General features: G+C 40.1%; 1 protein-coding gene across 2 annotated transcripts in view; it reads left to right on the top strand.

Moving 5' to 3' along the window:
* Positions 1-14,080, top strand: part of ESYT2 (extended synaptotagmin 2) — an 83,458-nt gene that overhangs the window by 12,709 nt on the left and 56,669 nt on the right. The window lies entirely within an intron of this gene.

Raw genomic sequence — 14,080 nt, 5'->3', positions numbered from 1 at the left:
GCAGTGTTGACTAAATCCCTCAGGGTCCAGGTTATGCTTTCTCAGTACAAGGAACCTGCCAGAAGCCCTGTTTTTCCTGTTAGAGGCTAGTTTCATGTCCTGAGTAGCTTAAGAATTTGGCAGACACCTCAAGGATAAAATTATAAGAGTAAGTTCACTTCCCTCCCCCAAGGATCTTGGACCCGGGAGCCCTGTTGCTAAGCTGACCCCAACTCCCAGTTCTTGTCTCTCTGGTTTTGTGAGATTTCCATTCTATGGCTTACCTGCTTCTTAGCCACTTCCTCAGCCTTTTAAACCACACCTTTGGGGGAAAACAGCTTCAGAATGTCACTTCACCACTGTAGTGCCTTCTCCCCTGCGTGGGAGTGTGAGCATGTGTGAATGAGAGTGTTTCATCTGGCTTCTCTGATTGTCTCAGCAGAATTGGTCTGTTGGAAGGTTCTCCTAGCCTCATAGCTTGAAGCCAATGTTATTTTTAGGGAAAAACAGATTTGTGGACTCCTAGTATATTGCCCTGTGAAAGGTAGAAGAAAAAGTATTTTCTTTTGTTGACTGTTCGATTTGGTAGGGGGATGGGAAGATAGATTCAGGAGAAAGATTAGGTATCAAGTTTTATTTGTATAATTTTATTTCAAAATGTTTCCCTAGGTAAATATTTTACATTTATTTGGGTTTAATGGTACTTCCCCCCGCAAGGTTTTATTTAAATTCCAGTTAGTTAGCATACAAGGTAATATTAGTATCATGTGTAGAATTTAGTGACTCAGCACTTCATACACCACCCAGTGCTCATCACAACCAGTGCCCTCCTTCATCCCCATCACCGGTTTCACCCATGCCCCCCCCCCACCTCCCCTCTGATAACGTCAGTTCTCTAGAGTTAAGAGTCTGTTTCTTGGTTTTCCTCTTTTCACCCCGCCCTTGCCCCCTGCCATGTTCATTTGTTTTGTTTCTTAAATTCCACATGAGTGAAATCATACAGTTTTGTCTTTCTCTGATGGACTTCACTAAGCAGAATGCTCTCTGGCTCCATCCACGTCATTGCAAATCGCAAGGTTTCATCCTTTTTTATGGCTGAGTAATATTCCATAGTGTGTGTGTGTGTGTGGCACACACACACATACACACCATATCTTTCTCCATTCATTGATGGATGGACACTTGGACTCTTTCCATAATTTGCCTATTGTTTATAATGCTGCTATAAACATCAGAGGCATGTATCCCTTTGAATTACTATTTTGTATCCTTTGGGTAAATACCCAGTAGTGCAATAGCTTGATCATAGGGTAGTTCTGTTTTTAACTTTGAGGAACCTCCATACTGTTTTCCAGAGTGGCTGCACAAATTTGTAGTCCCACCAACAGTATAGGAGGGTTCCCCTTTCTCCACATCCCTGCCAACACCTGTTGTCTCCTGTGTTGTTGATTTCAGTCATTCTGACAGGTGTGAGGTGATAGCTTATTGTAGTTTTGATTTGTGTTTCCCTGGTGATGTGATGTTGAGCATCTTTTCATGTGTCTGTTGGCCATCTGGATGTCTTCTTTGGAGAAATATCTGTTCGTGTCTTCTGCCCATTTTTTAACTGGATTATTTGTTTTTTGGGTGTTGAGTTTTATAAGTTCTTTATGTATTTTGGATACTACATGGTACTTTTAAAAATTTTTTTAAGTAGGCTCCATGCCCAATGTGGAGCTTGAACTCATGACCCTGAGATCAGGAGTCGCATGCTATACCGACTGAGCCAGCCAGGCACCCCAACATGGTACATTTTTTTTTTAATGAAAATACTGTTACTATTACTGTTAGCACCGGGTGTGAGGCGACTTGTAAATTTTAAGCAGTAGAGCTTGAAGTAAACAGATAACAGAAAAATTCCAGTTTGGGCTTCACTTATTTTACCTGTGAAATGGTACCTGACAAGTTTGGTAAACTTGGGAAGTACCTGTTAAACATGACCATTTTAGTGAATTTATGTTTTTATGATCACGAGCACTGTTTCATTTATTTTACATTTTATAACTTCAGGAGAAGGACAGGCTGAAGACATTGGGAATGTGAATTAAAAGAAGAGAAAAATGGATTTTAAAACTTTCACAAGGGTCCCATTTGTGTGTAAGGAGGGGCAGGAAATATGGCTGCCCCACAGAACAGTTTGGCCAGCACTGCCTCAAGGGAGCTTGCCTGGTGTATGCTCTGGATGTGGAGTCAGGGTCAGAGGCCAGTCCTCCGTGGACCCCAGCTCCGTGGCTGCTGGCCAGCATCAACCTAATGGGGCTCAGATCCTTTACCTGCAAATTGATGAAGTGCAGTGATTGATCTCAGGTCCATGCAAGCTCTTAATAATAAAAACTGAGCCAGGAGCAAGGGATGGGAGTGGAAGAGTAAAGGGTTGAGGTGGTGAAGGGGTGAGGGAGTGAGGGACTTCTTCACTAACCATTAGGCCAGGTGCCCTTTAAGGGCAAATAGATCACTAATGTGTCCTTGTTTGTTGGCTTATCCACTAACAAGGAGCTCTCAATCAGGCTACTAATTTATCTCTAGGCCTCTGGAGTTACTTATTTGGTTCTGATATTATTTTGGGAAATATCAGAATAAAATAAATGAAGTGTGGTAACACAGTTTATATTTCAAGGAATGGTATATTTCCCTTTTATTTTTTTTTAAAGATTTTTTTTTTTAATTTATTTAATTGACAGACACACACACAGCAAAAGAGGGAACACAAGCAGGGGGAGTGGGAGAGGGAGAAGCAGGCTTCCCGTGGAGCAGGGAGCCCGATGTGGGGCTCGATCCCAGGACCCTGGGATCATGACCCGAGCTGAAGGCAGTCGCTTAACGACTGAGCCACCCAGGTGCCCCTCCCTTTTATTTTTTAACATTTATGTTTGAGATACAATCCACATACTACACAATTCAGCCACTTAAAGTGTACAATTCATAGTTTTTCAGTATAGCACAGCACTGTGGAACCATCACCAATATCTAATTTTAGAATGATTCTGTCCTCTGGTAAACTCTATACCACAGGGCACCCGGGTGGCTCAGTCAGTTGAGCATCTCCCTTCAGCTCAGGTTGTGCTCTCAGGATCTTGGGATCGAGCCCCACATCAGGCTCCCTGCTCAGTGGGGAGTCTGCTTTTCCCTCTCCCTCTTCCCCTTCCACCTGCTTGTTTCTCTCTCTCTCAAATAAATAAATAAAATCTTTAAAAGAAAAAAAAAAAACTCCATACCCACTAACAGTCACTCCCCATACCCTCCACATTTCTCATGCTAGCCCTAGGCAACCACTGACCCATTTTCTGTCTCTATAGACTTACCTGTTCTGGACAGCCCATGTATATAGAGTCGGATAGTATGTGGTTTTTGTGACTTTGACTACCTGTGTGATATAGAGGTAGATAGATGATAGAAAACGAGAGAGGTGATAGGTGATTGATAAGTGGTAGATACCATATTCACCTCCTGGTTTTGAGGGTGCACTGTAGTTGTGTAAGATATACCCATTGGGGAAACTGGGTGAAGTGCACATAGAGCCTTTCGGTGCTTTTTGCAATGCCTTTAATTATTTCAAAAGAAAAGAATAGAAATTCTTGAAGGTGATCTTGGGATCTAGTTATTGTGTCTGTATTTAGTTACACATACATAGTGGGTAAACTAGTGAGCTAATTATCTTTTTTGTATGTAGTGATGCACTTATAGTGAATAAGCTAGTGGGTTTTCTAGGGAGAATTGGGGAGGGTCCAAGATTTGATCAAGAGATGTACAAAAAAATTTTTTTAAAGATTTTAAGAGAGAAGGAGAGATAGTGAGAGAGTACAAGCCGGGAGGAGCGAGAGAAGCGGGTTCCCTGCTGAGCAAGGAGCCTGATGCAGGGCTTGATTCCAGGGCCGAAGACAGACGCTTGATGACACAGCCACCCAGGCACCTCAAGAGATGTCAGAAATTTTTGTGACTTTTTTCCCCTGAGATTCCCTGTTATTAAGTCTCTTATATGGAAAAGAAAGAATGATAGAGTGAGCCATGATATTTCTCCCTGGGATATCAATATAACACCAAAACTGAGGGTTTGGGTTTTTTGGTTTTTGGTTTTAGGTATTTCTATATTGCATGATCACATGTTGATGACAAACAGGTCAAGTGGGGGATGTATCAGAATCTTGGTTTCAGACATCCAGTAAAAATATTATATTTAGGAAAAAAGTCCTAATGTTTTCAAGTGCCTGATTATCTGTTGTTCTTCATTACATACCAGTAAAGGAATAAAAAGATTAAACAGGTAGATTGTGGGTTTGTAAATGTCTTTGACTTCATTCTCATAACGCTTCAAATATATATTGTCTGTGAAAGAGAAAAAAATTAAGCTCTTAGAAATATGTAAACCTATTTCTTGAAAATGAAAAATTCATAGTAAAATTCCAAACACAAGGTGACTTCTAAGTCCGTGTAGATGTTTGGTATTCCTGTCAGTTCTGTACCGCAGGGGATTTTAACCCTGACTTTATGGTCTCCTGTAGTATTTGTTGCTGCTGCTGCACCTTCTTCAGCAGGAGAACAAAGCTGGGTTGATTCCACTTAGTATATGGAACATGTGCGAGTAAGTCAGTGCTACATTATGTATCTATCTTCTGGTCCATTTCAGTCAAAACATAAGCATATAAATTTGAATAGTAGCATTTGATTTGAATTTAAGGCGAAAAACAACCAGAATGTCTTAAATGTTTTAGTGAACGAGATGAGAAGACATGTTTGCTATTCTTGGACTCATTTTGATATGCAAGATTGATGTAATTTATGCCAGAACCTCAACTCTAAATCAAGATTTGTCACATAATTTGTATGACTTTTCTTTAGCAGTTGCAGATCTAAATGACTTTAGAATTTTGTTAAAATATGCTTAAAGTCTTTGAAAAATATCCATGGCTCTGCATCTATATGTAAAGCATTAAATAAATCTCTTGACATTAGTATTTTGATGAAGGGATATCTAATTGTTCTCCTGGGTAGAAGTTATGAAGTATCCCTGTCTTGACTCTGCCACTGAATATTAGCCCTGACTTAAATTCTCCCGTCATTCCATGCATGCGCTGAAACTTAAGCCTCTCGCCCCTTCCAAAATTAATGGATGAATAGTACATCTAACATGGCAGATATATTATATGAAATTACAGAAGGCCTCATAGTAAAATTTCTTTAAAGTATATATTCTTTTAGTGAATTGGAAATAAGAATTGGTTTTCAAATGATTTAGACAGCTTGGTTAGTTATTAATAAACCTAGCTTTTTAGTTTTTATTTTAATGTTTCCTGATTTACAAAAATAGGTAGTGGTCATTCATATAACAAGAGTAATGAATTATTGAAGAAGAACATCCTTTAAACAAACATTTGTGAGCAGTGTATGCAAGTACTTCCCTTCTGTCATTGCTTGGGCCGGAAGAGTCTCAAGACCATGGAGCTGAGGTTTGGTCCACATTTGTGACTTCCTATTGGGGTTTCAGCCAGCCTTCTTTGGTCATCAGCCAGTTCTTACTTCAAACTGTTAGAGTTTGAAACCACAGAAGAAAGCAACAAATTTATCCTGTTAGGTCTGTGGTGAGCATATAAAGAAGTGATCGTGGTCACTACCTTTGGTCTAAGGTGAAACACTGCAGGAATGTTAGTGCTTCTCCGATTCCCTGGTGACATTTCTTGTTAATGGAAAAAGTACCTAGGAGAGAGTTTTGAAAATGTTTGCCAGTAGGAAAGGGCCTTTAAACAGGTGGATTTTCCAGCATTGTCATTGTATTTTAATGTCTTTGTACTATAGCGTTCTTTTTGGTCTATCAGATCACACTGTTACACAGTGGTCGAAGTCCACATGAAGCGGACACAGACTCCTAAGAAGTGTACAACTGTGTGGATCTAGAAAAAGGTTAATTGCTTTATTTACTACGTGAATTAGTTGATTGCCTACTTTTTATGTAGACTAAAAATAGGTAAACTCAGTTTTGTTTTATTTTTTTAAAGATTTTATTTATTTGACAGAGAGAGACAGTGAGAGCAGGAACACAAGCAGGGGGAGTGGGAGAGGGAGAAGAGGCTTCCTGCTGAGCAGGGAGCCCAACAGGGGCTCAATCCCAGGACCCTGGGATCATGACCTGAGCCGAAGGCAGATGCTTAACGACTGAGCCACCCAGGCGCCCCTAAACCCAGTAATTTTGTGCAATTTCTTTTTACCATCTAAATGACTAATTTGACCATACTGTTAACATTTTATTACAGGATTGACAAGTTCTGAGAGAAACATTCCTCTCTCATGTTTTTAACCTTGAATACTTTCTTTGTAGAAGTAACTTTTAGGAGAAAGCATTCCAGTATCTTAGACAAAATTATTAAAATTTCTTGACTCCAGTTTTTCCAATTTGCATGCATACTGAGCCTCTGGGGAAGGTGGGAGTAGGGCAAATTGGAATTGGGCATTGTGAGGAAAGTCAGAGGTAGTTTACAATAACCCCTCTGGGAAATAGGTAAAGAAGTTTAAATATAAAAAGATTGGAGGGCACAAATTTATGTTGGTACCAATTTTAATCTGAGTCATTTTCTTGCTGATATGTTCAACAGCCAGTCGGTCAGAATGCTCAGAGCTCCTCGCTGATACGTTTACCAAGAGGTAACATGTACATTGCAAGATACTGATGACTTAAGTTTAAATTTTTTGAAATCCTTCCATGTGGAAGTTTGTCCAATGTCAGTATTTAATATTTTCCCTAATGCCTTTTTTCTCATCATAATTATATAATATGAAGAAATTGTGATTTTTTTTTTTTTTTCCCTCCAGATCCCATGCGGAAGTCCCCAGGTCCCTTCCACATCACGTCAGCAGGCCATACATATGTTGTTGTCTGTGTCTGTCAGGGTTGGAAAGCACCGGCATGGAGAATTGTAGGTGTCCACTTGATCCAAGGTCAGGAGAGTGAGAGCACTTCTGACACACTCCTGCACTGCTGTCCCACGCTTCCACCTTCAGTAGCACTTTCAAATCCTGGGTTCTCCCAAGTCGTTCTAAACACTGGAACCTTAGACTCCCTTTGGTTGATTTGTGAATTAACCAAAATTTTTCTGGATAATTTTAACTTGCTGCAAGTCTTTTTCCATTTTCATTGATTTTAAAATTAATCAGTATGCGGACAAAACAATATTAAACATTTGAAGATTTTTAGTTATCTCCCCAGCTTGTGAACTGTTTGAATGCAGGCCAGGTCTGTTTAAGTAAACCTGCTGTGTATTTCCAGGCAAGGTGTGTGTTGATTGCTTAAAGGTTTCTGTTTCTCTTGTGATATAATGAATAAAGTGTAGGCATCTCGTTTTCTTAGAACCTATGGTTCTGTTGTCCGATTCTTGCCTTGTTTGTTCTTATTTTTGAGAGGTAAGTGTTAATTTTAGAAAAGGAAATAAAACTCCCGCTTAGTCTTTTCAATTTGTAGACATAGGTAGAATTCATTGCATGGTGTAGGAAGGTTGGTGTTTTGGGATTGCCAAAGTGTGGGTGACTCTCACTTGTGCGGGGTGGGTGCTGAGGTAGGGCTTGCTTGGGTTTGTGCTGGTTGGAATCTCCCCCAAGTTCCAAAGGCACACTCAGAACAGCTGTACCAGAGGGATTGAAGTCCTTTTTCCTTTCCCCCAAAGTAGTGAAAGAATTCTTTCACTGGAACCAGTCATTGCTCCAAGTAAGAATTTGGTGAGTTTTTTGGTGTTGGGTGTGTTTTTGCTGTTGGTTTTTATTTGTTTGTTTTTGAGATAGTGCCTAAAGGATGATGCAAAAATGAGCAAAGCTGAAATCTTTCTTGGGATGAGGAAGAATGTGATTAAGTGAACTTGATAACTTAATTGGCCAGTTTCCTGTTTGAAGTTTAATGATACTTGGTTTCCAAAATGATCATTTTATTCATTTATATTTTTAATTTTACTTAGAAATATTACATCAGTCATGCTTCAGGTGCCGTAGATATGTTTCTTCATATTTTCCCAGACAGTGATTAGCTTATTCTAGATTTTTTTTAAAAAGATGCCATGTTGTTTTCCTTTTGTTCTTATTTTTTATTTATTTGACAGAGAGGGCGTGAGCAAGCACACAAGCAAGGGGAGGGGCAGGCAGAGGGAGAAGGAGGAGCAGACTCCCTGCTGAGCAGGACCCTGGGATCATGACCTGAACCGAATGAGCCACCCAGGCGCCTCTCGGTTTTGTTTTTTTTTTTTAAATAAAGGAAGGAGTCCCTAGCTTTTGTACTGCATGTTTCAGTGCTGCTAATGCAAGTGGAACTTAAAAGCACCCCCACACTTGGCGTACTTCTGTGGAGTTGTAGGTTCCCAGGCCTCTGCATTGAGCACTGATGGCCCACAAAGTGCTGAATGTTCACATTGTCTTCAAGGGGAGTGCTGTTTGAAGAAAAAAATGCAGTCCTTTTATTTAACTTCAGTTTTAAGCATTAGCCCATATTATTTTTAATGTTCAGAAATAGGGAAAATGATTTGTTTAGAAAAGTTTGGCTGTGTTCCAACTTGTAAAGCACCCCTTGTACTTCACCAGGTGTAACAGGGAGGGCGTTAGAACCCTCAAGTCTGGGTCTCCTCCCTCTAGACTGTTCCCCTGTCTCTTTGAACAAATTAGTCTTCCTCTGTGAATCTGTTTCATGACCTGTTAGATGGAGCCACTCATTGTTCAAAGTGTTGTGAGGATTAAACAAGATACTGTATGTTCCTGGCACACAATTAATGTTCTATCTTTGTATATTTGGTTTAATTTTTTTTTTAAACAAAACAACTTTGGTAATAGCAATATCATATTAGAATCCAAAATATGCCTTTGTTCTTTTTAAAGATAAGATTAAAAAGAAATTTCTTATGTAGTGTCGACTTTTAAATATAATCAGAACGTAAATAATCATACAATGGTTCTTTCTAGTTTGTAGAGATAATATAAATAATAAATATGAAAACTTGGTTTTTTTTATTTTTTTATTGTTAAGTTAATCACCATACATTACATCATTAGTGTTTGATGTAGTGTTCCATGATTCATTGTTTGTGCATAACACCCAGTGCTCCACACAGAACGTGCCCTCCTCAATACCCATCACCAGGCTAACCCATCCCCCCACCCCCTCCCCTCTAGAACCCTCAGTTTGTTTTTCAGAGTCCATCGTCTCTCATGGTTCGTCTCCCCCTCCGATTTACTCCCCTTCTTTTTTTTTCTTAACATATATTGCATTATTTGTTTCAGAAGTACAGATCTGTGATTCAACAGTCTTGCACAATTCACAGCGCTCACCATAGCACATACCCTCCCCAATGTCTGTCACCCAGCCACCCCGTCCCTCCCACCCCCCACCACTCCAGCAACCCTCAGTTTGTTTCCTGAGATTAAGAATTCCTCATATCAGTGGGGCGCCTGGGTGGCTCAGTCGTTAAGCATCTGCCTTCAGCTCAGGTCATCATCCCAGGGTCCTGGGATCGAGCCCCACATCAGGCTCCCTGCTCCGCGGGAAGCCCGCTTCTTCCTCTCCCACTCCCCCTGCTTGTGTTCCCTCTCTTGCTGTGTCTCTCTCTGTCAAACAAATAAAATCTTAAAAAAAAAAAATTCCTCATATGAGTGAGGTCATATGATACATGTCTTTCTCTGATTGACTTATTTCACTCAGCATAACACTCTCCAGTTCCATCCACGTTGTTGCAAATGGCAAGATCTCATTCCTTTTGATGGCTGCATAATATTCTATTGTGTATATATACCACATCTTCTTTATCCATTCATCTGTCGATGGACATCTTGGCTCTTTCCACAGTTTGGCTATTGTGGACATTGCTGCTGTAAACATCGGGGTGCACGTACCCCTTCGGATCCCTACATTTGTGTCTTTGGGGTAAATACCCAGTAATGCAATTGCTGGATCGTAGGGTAGCTCTGTTTTCAACTGTTTGAGGAACCTCCACACTGTTTTCCAGGGTGGTTGCACCAGCTTGCATTCCCACCAACAGTGTAGGAGGGTTCCCCTTTCTCCGCATCCCCGCCAACATCTGTCATTTCCTGACTTGTTAATTTTAGCCATTCTGACTGGTGTGAGGTGGTATCTCATTGAGGTTTTGATTTGGATTTCCCTGATGCCGAGCGATGTTGAGCACTTTTTCATGTGCCTGTTGGCCATTTGGATGTCTTTGGAAAAATGTCTGTTCATGTCTTCTGCCCATTTCTTGATTGGATTATTTGTTCTTTGGGTGTTGAGTTTGATAAGTTCTTTATAGATTTTGGATACTAGCCCTTTATCTGATATGTTGTTCACAAATATTTTCTCCCATTCTGTCGGTTGTCTTTTGGTTTTGTGGACTGTTTCTTTTGCTCTGCAAAAGCTTTTTATCTTGATGAAATCCCAATAGTTCATTTTTGCCCTTGCTTCCCTTGCCTTTGGCGATGTTTCTAGGAAGAAGTTGCTGCGGCTGAGGTCAAAGAGGTTGCTGCCTGTGTTCTCCTTTAGGATTTTGATGGACTCCTGTCTCACATTTAGGTCTTTCAACCATTTGGAGTCTATTTTTGTGTGTGGTGTAAGGAAATGGTCCAGTTTCCTTCTTCTGCATTTGACTGCCCAATTTTCCCAACACCATTTGTTGAAGAGACGTTTTCCATTGGACATTCTTTCCTGCTTTGTCCAAGATGAGTTGACCATAGAGTTGAGGGTCCATTTCTGGGCTCTCTGTTCTGTTCCACTGATCTCTGTGTCTGTTTTTGTGCCAGTACCATACTGTCTTGATGATGACAGCTTTGTAATAGAGCTGGAAGTCCGGAATTTTAAATTGGACTTATAAAGGAGATTTAAGTGGCTTTTGTCCTTTTTCTTTTTTAAGTTCAAAGATAAGATTTTAAACCAAATGATATGTGTTCGTGGTCTCTTCTGTGATTTAGGAATGTGTTTTCTGTTTTCTCTGTATATGCCAGTTTTTATCTTCGATGTTTTTGCTACTTTAAATTCTGTTTGGTGGAACATAAGCAAATGTTTATGAATATGTATTAGTGAGAAGCAGATTTTTTGACTTAGTAAACAGAATTAAAATTTGGTAACAGATTTCTTTCTTCAATTTTGATATCTTTGGCACTTTGAAATAATCCCTTATAAATTAAAAACCTCAGAATTATTGAGTGCCTCGGGATTCTGCTATGAGGAGACGGACAGACCTTCAATTCCAGCTGGTTCACTTGTGTTGAGGGTTTATTTGTGCAGGTGGTTTCTCTGCCGCGTTCTTTCTGATTGTTTCAGAATAGATTGGGGGTACTGCAGAAGTTTTTCCTGGAATGCTAATCTTCCATCATTTCTCTACTGAACACTCCAGCATTGACCCGATGCCTGTAGAATAAAATCAGCACTCCTTTGCATGGCATAGAAAACATTTCAGGCTGGTCTTGACCTGATTTTTCAGCTTCAGCATTTACCATTCCTCCCATCTCCAGATCCAGCCAGCATAAATTGCATATGCTGGTATTTTTGCCTAGAATAGTCTCTTTGCATAGCAAACCCCAACTAATTTTTCCAAACCCATCTCACACACTGTGTTCTTTCCAAATTCTTACAGACTCTTCCAGGCAGCATCAGATCCTCCCTTCACAGACCAGTGATCACACCTTTCCACACCAGTCCACTCCACCAGCTGTGAGCTTCCCAAGTACAGGAGTGTGTCTCTGTGTCATATCCCTAGCTCTGAGGACAGAGCCAGAAGTAACTGCTCAAAAAATGGCTGCTTCAGTCTGTTCTTCAACAAGAACAATCTACACGTGTGCAGTAGATTAAGGAATAGCACAGTGTCAGAAATGCAATAACAAAATCAGAATTCACACCGGTCAAACTGTATTTCTGTTCTGGTGCATGATTGTGAGTAGAGAAACCTTATTATTACATAAATTTAAATTCTGTAGGCAATTTGTGGGACTGGAATGTATTTTGCAGGAAAGAAACAATAGCTTTATAGGGTTACTCTCTTTAAGTATGACAGGATGAATAGGAATTTGCTAACATACTGGCAGACCTAATTTGAAAAATACCAGTAAACTTAGAGAAACCAAATATTGTTAGAGAAGGCATATGTTTTCATTTTGGAACAATTTTTGCAGAAGTCATTTTATCATATTTAATCAGTTGCTTAGAAATGGGATTGCTGGGTCACAGGGTGAATATACATGGAATTTTATCATTACTAAAATATCATAGGCCTTTTATGCAACTATTAAGTAAAACCAGTCTTTAGATTGCTCTCTTCTTAGTCTTGGGTGAGATACTGGGTTTGGTAATTGTGTTTTATTGTGAATTGCTATCATGCCTGCTGAACTTTGCTCTTAGCTATTTCAGGACTTGTACTATATTTGACCTCTAGAGTCTAGATAAATAGATCACTATTAAACACAAAATCTTCTACTTCTGACTTGGTACTTCATATAATTTAAGGCATATATCCTGAGTTCTGAGCTTCACTCTTTCATGGGAGTCTGTCCTACGAGAACTTGATGGACTCTGTGGATTGACTGTTTCCACAGCACTTTTTTCGTCCCTCAGTAATAAAGTGGTCAACAGTAGGGGCAGACAAATCTGATTTTTCATCCCCATTCTGTCACTTAGTAGCTATCCTGTAAATTGGGGATGTTAATGGTTCCTATTTGTAGATTTGTTGTTAAGAATTAGCTCAGATGGAGATTTAGAAGGAGGAGCTGACCAGGGTTGTGGAGTGAAGGAAAGGCAGTAGTAATGGTGACTCTGAGATTTCTGGTTTGCTCGACTGGGTGGATAGTTTGAAATAGTTCAGGTGTAGTGCGGGAGAGACAATTAACATGGGGTCCATTATGTATGACTTGGGAGACGGAAAGTTTCATGGCCTCATTGAAATAATTCTTTTCCTATTTTAAAGGCTGATGGATGAGAAGGAAGAAGAAATATGATTTACAAAGTTGTGTTGACATACATGTGCATCTGCACCAAATGCCTGGGGACAGAGGGCGTGGGATTGGTGTCCTGGGTTGTGCAAGCTGGTTGTCTACCTTATTAAGATTCAAGGTCTTTTATCCACAAAAAGAAAAAAGAATTAGTTCAATTAATGTATGTTGATAGCTTACCACAGAACCTGCCACACTCAAAGCAGCGCATAATGCTGCCTGGCAGTTACCAGTTACTTTTACTATGTCAACCAAGTATACTTGGGTTTGAAGACTCACTAATCTTCCAGCAACCCAGTTGGAGGGAGATTTGTTTTCTATTCCTCAGCCATCCAAGGATGGGGTCTTCCCTCACCTTCTGCTCCTCTGAACCTTTTATATGAAAGGTTTTGAAGGGAGCTCAGCTTTATCGATCACCTCATTATATGATCTTAACCTTCTTGGCTTCGTGGGCTCTGTGAAACTCTGATGATTCGTCTCTAAGTAAATTTGTATACACACAACTTTGTGCATATCAACTTCCAGACAGGCCCCTAATCTTTGAGCCTTCCTTAAATTTGAAGTGGGTGGAAAATCTAGATTAGTCAAAGCTTTCTCTGTGTGAGGCATTATACTTAGGTTACCTGGTTATGGGCGTTTAGAACTTAGCAAGAATTCAGTTCTTCAAAGAAACTAAGGAATCTTAAAAAAAAAAAATGAAAACTACTATAGACACATTTTACCCCTCAGTATTAGAAGGAAAACCATTTGCACGTAAACTACAGAGAAACAATTTCTCTGAAGTATGTAGGATTAATAGATGACTCTCTACCAGTTTGTGAAAAGGAACTGACCACTTACCCCTGCTCACTGGAAAAAGATGCAGCCCATCTGGCCCAGGTGTGCCTGGCAAGACCGCAGTCTGTCCTGTCTTCTCTTGGTTACTGAGGAATGTGGGATACCCATCTGTAGAGGTACTGGTACCAGCCCCCCAAGAGCCTACCGTGTTCTCAGTAGGGTAGGCATCCTGATGTCTGCCTTGAGTGATGATTTGCGGCATCACAGACTAAAATCACAACAGGTAAAGTCCTTGTTTTCACAGATGGTGTTTCAGTTCTTTACTGGGTATAAGGTATAAATGAACATATCCGTT

Source organism: Zalophus californianus, chromosome 12 (genome assembly GCF_009762305.2).
Source record: "Zalophus californianus isolate mZalCal1 chromosome 12, mZalCal1.pri.v2, whole genome shotgun sequence".
In the NCBI taxonomy this organism is placed as follows: domain Eukaryota; kingdom Metazoa; phylum Chordata; class Mammalia; order Carnivora; family Otariidae; genus Zalophus; species Zalophus californianus.
Note: the sequence above shows the minus strand (reverse complement) of the source record. Positions and strands in the feature narration are given on the sequence as shown.